General features: G+C 40.5%; 1 long non-coding RNA gene across 1 annotated transcript; it reads left to right on the forward strand.

The window, feature by feature from the left end:
- Positions 1-1,891: 1,891 nt before the first annotated feature.
- LOC123576111 lies at positions 1,892-3,761 on the forward strand. The gene is made up of 3 exons (XR_006701169.1): positions 1,892-2,715; positions 3,229-3,306; positions 3,547-3,761. It is a non-coding gene; the product is annotated as an uncharacterized LOC123576111 (long non-coding RNA).
- The last annotated feature ends 3,758 nt before the right edge of the window (positions 3,762-7,519 follow it).

The raw sequence follows: 7,519 nt of genomic DNA on the forward strand, positions 1-7,519 counted from the left end.
AAAACTTCTCAATGTTAAAGGAGCTAGGTTTTGGTAACAACTATATAATGCTATACATTCACCATTAGGATCTTTTATTTTCACCTTGATTGAATAAATAAAGTTTTAAGATTTGTAATGATCTGTAATCCTATTTGGGATGTACTTATAACTTCCTAAGGTTTTAACAAACTTCCCAGGATTTAAATGGTAAATGAAGTCTTCTTTTTTTTTTTTTTTTTTACCACTTAGGCCCTTTTATTTGGGATGCTAAGTTACTTGGAAAAGCACTGTCATACAATGGTAAACCTTAGGTTGTATTGCACAGGTAAATGTTGTAACTGCCCAAATATATATGCAAGTCCTAAAGTTATTTAATGTTTTGGTATAAGGCCATCACTTAATATTCTGATTACTTGAAATGTTATGTGTCACAGAAATAACCAAATTTCTTTGTCAATTGCATCATAATGAACTCTCATCAGATCTTTAACAATGTCTGTGTCTGAGATTTTGTCATTTATTTTATTTTATTTAAAAAAAAATTTTTAAGTTTATTCTTGAGAGATAGAGACAGAGCGCAAGCAGGGGAGAGGGGGGAGACACAGAATCTGAAGCAGGCTCCAGGCTCTGAGTTGTCAGCACAGAGCCCAATGCAGAGCTCAAACTCACAAACTGCGAGATCATGACCTGAGCCAAAGTCAGACGCTCAACTGACCAAGACACCCAGGCGCCCCGAGATTTTGTCATTTATAATTGTTTGTATTCTCTCACAAAATGTGTTTCTTCTTCGAGGAGATTTATAAAAAGGAATTTGGGGACAAATACAGGTATTCGACATCTTTAAGATTAATACTAAAATGGGTAAGAATTTCCAGAACTAAAAAGCTGAATTCAAATTGAACAAGATTAGGACCATGGGATTAAATGAACTAAGGAAGATTATAGTTTTGTGATTCTTGTTGAAAATATTGCTGGTTGTCTAATGTTTGCCCTTCCAGATTAAGGAAACTTTCTCTTAAGATATCTATGATATACAGAAATGTCATAAAGTATTCATTTGTAAACTGAAGCATTTATCTTTTCTCTCTACATAACTCCCCTGAAATTCAAAAACTCTCAGTGAGTATTCTTTCTTTCATGGCAATTACAATTGTTTGCATAAGTTCAATAAGAATCTGTTCATCTTGTAACAGGTCACCATTGGAAATACTGGTTATTTTACCAAGGCTTTGACTGGAATGTCATATTTGAGAGTGACATTCATAGACTCAGATATGACCAGACAACTTTAAGGAACTAAAGTTGGCTTTATGAAACATGGAGCCATAAAGCCCCTTGGAAATGCTGGCCTGATACCTTGCTTACAGAGCTCCCAGCAGCCCCACCAGGTGAGTAAAGAAGGTCACTTCCTGGCAGATGCAGGAACCTCAGGATATCTTGGGGACCTCATGAAGAGGAATTCGCTCAATTCTACAGGTATTGCAGGCCTGTCTGATGGCAAGTATTTGGCTTGGCTTCTGGCCTGGAGAGGCTACTAATAGTTCAGCCTGGAGATTCCTTATGAAAGGTTCCAGAAAAGCAAACTTTAAAAGATCCTCATGATAAATCGCTATTCTTGCTGGGCTTACGTAAATAATTAGGCCAGGTTTGTTAAGACTGGACTTGTTCTACAAATGCATTGATCTCAAGTTGGCTATCTCTGGAAAGGGGGGTTTTTAGAGAGAAAAACTATGTTTCAACAATGCACCATTATGGATATTAAATTCTAGTTATGATTGTCTTTAAATGTTTGTTGTTTGCCTAAATTAGACAACTTGAGGTAAATTTCAGAAAAATTGTCACAGTATTTCATGTATAGACAATCTTCTGTGCTTGTTATTCTGTGGGGATAATAATAAGACCCCATGGGCATATGAGTATTTAAACAACTAGAAAACAAGATGGATCTCTAAATATGCAAACCATATCTTCCCTAAACCTGATCTGACAGTTATCAGAAACCCGCCCCTTTCGAAGACTTGGAGGTGGACTTTACAGATATACAACCAAATAGAGGATTCAGTTTCAGGTATCACCCCATGGGTCTATCACTCCAGAGTTAAGAAGGCCAACTCAGGGGAATCCACAACCTGGAGAAGTGATCCAGATCCAATCCACCCGCTTAAACTGACCCTCAAAAAGACACTGGCCCCTGAGATCTCCAGCCCTGCTCCAGCCACACCCCAGAAGCTGGCTGGCCTGTGCACGGCAGAAGCTTGAGGGATCATCGTGCGGACTGAGCCCAGGGGTTCGGATGCAATTCTGCCAGCCCTTGCCCCTTACTGGTGTCATAGCCCTGATCTTGCTTCTTGCTGTTGGACTGATAGAGACGGCACCAACAAGCTGGACAAGGAACGGATGGCAGACTCCCTGGTAACCTGACAAAGCCAAATAAACTCCCTGGCAGCAGTGTCCCTCCAAAATAGGTGAGCCCTCGATCTCCTCACTTCAGAAAAAGGAGGGACTTGTATCTTTCTGGGGGAGGAATGTTGCTATTTTGTAAGCCAATCAGGAATAGTCAGGACTAAGGTTAAAGAACTCAAGGAAAGAATTCAACATAGACAACAGGAAAGTATCAGTCAATGGAGAGGATGGGATCTCACAGACTGGGCATCCTGGCTCTCTGCCCTGGCAGGGCCCCTCCTTTCCATAATTTTACTTGTGACCATCGGCCCCTGTATACTAAATACCCTGGTACGTTTTACTTAAAACATTGTCACTCGCCAAACTGCAGCATGTATCTTAGCCCTCCGAGGGTACCAACCGCTAGAGCTAAAAAGTGATGCCTAATAAAAGATTTTTAAAAAGGCAGCAAAGGGGGGAATGTTGGGAAAATGAATAAAGTTTTACACCATAAGATGGCCTATGGGACTAAAACAAGCTCTGGTCTCTAGCTTAGAGACCCCTCTTCCAGGTTCTTCTTGCCCTGTTTGCCATGCGCGAAAACTCGCCATAGATATGGAAGCTGACAACTATAAATTACCCTTCCCCCCTTCATTCGGAGCTCAGATCTTTGGAGAAACGGTCTCCTCTGAGCCCGCAGTGTTAAATAAATCTCGGATCCACCAAGATCTCCGAGTGCCGCTTGGTTTTTCTGCCAGCATTCCAGCCTGGTTCCGTAACACTTTCCTCCAAACTTGTCTTCAAATTACAAAACCCCTATTTCCTTGTGTTCCTAATACTTTATACCTATCTTTATTAATACAGACGTGCTATCAAAATCCACTACCTTGGGACTGCATCAACTCCATTCTGTGCCCTGATTGTTGGTTAGGTTCAACAATGGTAAGTACCAGAAAGAGATAAGAAGGTAGGGGAAGCTAGTGGTTGGGGGACTTATTTCCCTTGCTGTCTCTGGAAAGCAGCCATGGCTCCCCTGGAATGGCTCTCTCCTGTAGGTATATGGCTCTTACCAGGTTTGAAGCCGTTGCCTCTGCCCCTCCGGCCAACTTAGTAGTCTAAGTTTTAGCAAGTACATTTAGCCCGTGTGATTGATTAACTAAATCTTTCTTGGTATATCTATAGATCATGCATTGTTTCCTAGAAAGACTGGAACCAAACCCTCTTGCACAACCCAGCCCCCACACCAAAACACAACCACCATGAGAATTTCTGTAGCTGGCACCATTGAGTCTGCATGCAACCAAGAAGTGTTACAGGGGCACCTGGATGGTTGAGTCCCACAAGCTTCCGACTTCGGCTCAAGTCATGATCTCATGGTTCCTGAGTTCCAGCCCTACATCGGGCTCTCAGCTGTCAGCATGGAGCCCCCTTTGGATCCTCTTTGCCCTTCTCTCTCTCTCTCTCTCTCTCTCTGCCCTTCCCTCCACTCGTGCTCTCTCTCAAAAATAAGTAAAAATAAAATAAAATAAAATAAGAATTGCTACAGACTACAGACCACTGTGCTCTCCTTTTACTGATTAACTTCCCTAAAGTTCCTGTAAAAATCTATCGGCCAGGCAGAAACCTTGAAGTTGGTTTTCAGACAAGAGTCTGCCTTCTCCCCAGGTGGTCAGCCTCCTGAATAAAGCTTATATTCCTTTTCAGTCAAAACTCCTCTCTTGTGTATTGGCCTTTCTAACCAAGGGCAGTCGAACTTGGGTTCCTGTAACAGGTGTAGAACACACTCCTCCCTTGTCCCTTCAGTCTAGATGATAAGGGGAGGGTGAGGCTGCTTCAACATTTCTCACCGATTTCTCTTAACCCCTTGCCTCCACCTATATAGGTAATTACTTTATTAAACTCTCTTCGATTACCCATTTTGAGTATACATGTGGCCCGAGCCCCTTTTGGAAAGCTCACCTTTAATGTTTTCTTGTCTTTCTTCCTTTCTTTCTTTCCTTTTTTTTTTTTTTTTTTTTTTTTTTTTCAAGTAGGCTTCCTACCCAACTTGTGGCTTGAACTCCAGACCCTGAGATCAAGACTGGTATGCTCCACGGACCAGGTGGAAAGTTCACCTTTACAGACACTTTGCTTTTATGACAGACCTACATTTCTTTCTAATGCAAAGAAATTCGAAGAGTATTTCATACTTTGCCTGATTTAATCGCCATGATAATATAAAGTAGCTATGCCCACTGTTAACAGATGGAGTCGACTGGGGTTCCACACCTGACCAATCGCAGAGCTCAGAATCTGGCCACCAAATTTGTGACAGCAATGTCTGTCCCCAATGGATATATAATCTTTAGGCAGCTGTTTGCAACCTCAAGACCACAAGGAAGGCAGAAGTGCTTTTCACAGAAAAGAAAGTGAAAGAAAAGGCACACGCCGGTTGGGTGGGTCCGGGGCGGTGACAGTGGACCGGCGAAGCTGGGGAGAGCTGCGCCGAGCTTCTCTGGGCCCGGACACGCGAAGAACTTGCGCACCAACTTGTGGCTGTGCGGACAGAACCCAAGCGATCGGGAGGCCGGGAGGCCGAGGTCGGCCGCGAGCCCGGCAGCCCGACCCGCTTCCTGACCCCCTTCCTCCGGGAGGATGGTGAGGGGCGCCACGGGAGGGGGTGCGGAGGGCGGCGCGTGACACAGCAGCACCAGGCGTCGCGGAGACTGCTCGGCCTTCGAACCCTCTCTTCCTAGGGAGGAGCTTACCGCCGCGACTTGTTTCGGAAGAGAGTGTCGGGCATCATTTTCCTGGGAATCTTTGGTCTCTTTGCTCTCAAATTTCAAAAGTTCCTTATAAATCAGGGATATTAATCTTTTATCTGTGATAATAATGTTATCACTAATATAATGTTATGACTATTACCTTAAGTTTGTCATTTGTCTTCTGAGTTTGCTTATGGTGGCTTTTCCCCCCCATGCAAACGGTTTTTATTTTTATAGGAAAATTTATCAATCTTTTATTTTATTGCATTTGGAATTTGGGGCATATTTTAAAAGCTTTCCTCATCGCCCAGGTTATAGTCACGCATTTTACTTGTAATGCTTTATTTTTTACATTTAGATCTTTGATACATTTGGAGTTTATTCTTGTTTATGATTTGAGGAATGGATAAAACTTTTATCTTTTTCCCAAATGGGTATCCACTTGTCCCAGCACTATTTATTAAAAAGATTAGCACTGCTTCAGTAACTTGAGATACAACATTTATCATATACCAGATTTTTATACTTACTTTGGCTGTTTCTAGAACTTCTTTTTTATTCCATTGACATGTTTATTCATCTGCTGCAGAGAGGCTTTGTTATATATTTTAATATCAGGGCTAGCTCCCCTAAGAGCTCTTCCTTCCTGCTGTTTTCCTAGCTATTCTTATGTGCTTATCTTATAAACTTTAGGATTGACTTCTGATTTATGATCAGTGTCAAAAAAAAGCTCACTGGGATTTGTACTGGATTTGCATTAAGCTTATAAATTACAGACAACTGACATCTTGAGATAGTGTTGAGATGTTCTAATCAAGAACAAAGGATATCATTTCATTTGTTTGGGTTTACTTTTGTGTCTTTAAAGAGTGTGTATAGTTTTTTTACATAGAATATTTGTTAAGTTTGTTCCTAAATACTTTATCTTTTTTTTTTTTACTATTGTAAATGAGATTTTTCATTCATTATATCTTCAATTTGTGTATATGAATGTTATTGACATCCTTTCATTTTTAAAATTGAGGTACAATTTATATACAGCAAATTTATAATTTTTAGTACACAGTCTGTTTTTTGACAAATGTACACAATCGTGTGGCAACCACAAGATATAAAAGATACAAAGACAGAAAGATAGAAAAAAGAGTTTCATCACCCCCGAAAATTCCCACCAGTTCCTTTGGAATCAAGCTCACTCAAGGTGAGTCCCTGGCAAACACTGGTCAGATTTTGGTGCTGATAGTTCCAGAATGTCATATAAGTGGAACCATACAGCACATAGTCTTTTGAGCCTTGCTTCTTCCACTTAGCATAAGGCAGTTGATTTTCATCCACATAGCTGGAACTATCACTAATTTGCTATTGCTTTCTAATTTAATTTCACAGTGGTTAGAGAACATGCTTGTGTTATTTGAATCCTTTTATTTATTTATTTATTTATTTATTTATTTTTCAACGTTTATTTATTTTTGGGACAGAGAGAGACAGAGCATGAACGGGGGAGGGGCAGAGAGAGAGGGAGACACAGAATCAGAAACAGGCTCCAGGCTCTGAGCCATCAGCCCAGAGCCTGACGCGGGGCTCGAACTCCCGGACCGCGAGATCATGACCTGGCTGAAGTCGGACGCTTAACCGACTGCGCCACCCAGGCGCCCCTGAATCCTTTTAAATTTATATACTGAGATTTGTTTTCTAGACAGAATATGGTTATCTTGATAAAGTCTGTGGTCGTTGGGTTAAGTGTTCTATTGATGTCAGTTAGATTAGGTTGGTTGAAAATGTTGTTCAAGTCCTCATATCCTTACTTATGTTATGACTAGTTGTACTATCAGTAATTGAGAAAGGATGCTGAAATCCCCAAGTATAATTACAGATTTATTTCTCCTTGGAGTTCTATCAGTTTGGGCTTCATATATTTTAAAAATCTATTATTAGCTGTACACATGCTTAGGATTATTAATTCCCCTTAATGAATCTGTTTGTCACTCCAAATGATGTAGAATAAGTGTTCTTATATTTACAAGCATTTATAAATATATAAATATATAATCTATATAAAAATTAATAATATAGATTATAGATTACAGATGTCACATTATATATAGATATTACATTATAGATTATAGATATATATTTATATATTATATATTTATAGAAAGATATAAGTATAGAACCTTTATTCTATTACTTTTGGAGTGTTTAAAATTAACATTTAAAAAATTGTGTTAAATTTTTTCAACACTTATTTTTGAGAGAGAGAGAGAGACAGAGTGTGAGTGGGGGAGGGGCAGAGAGAGAGGGACACACAGAATCTGAAGCAGGCTCCAGGCTTCAAGCTGCCAGCACAGAGCCCGACGCGAGGCTCCAACTCATGAACTGTGAGATCATGACCTGAGCCGATGTTGGATGTT

This window comes from Leopardus geoffroyi, chromosome C2 (genome assembly GCF_018350155.1).
Source record: "Leopardus geoffroyi isolate Oge1 chromosome C2, O.geoffroyi_Oge1_pat1.0, whole genome shotgun sequence".
NCBI lineage: Eukaryota > Metazoa > Chordata > Mammalia > Carnivora > Felidae > Leopardus > Leopardus geoffroyi.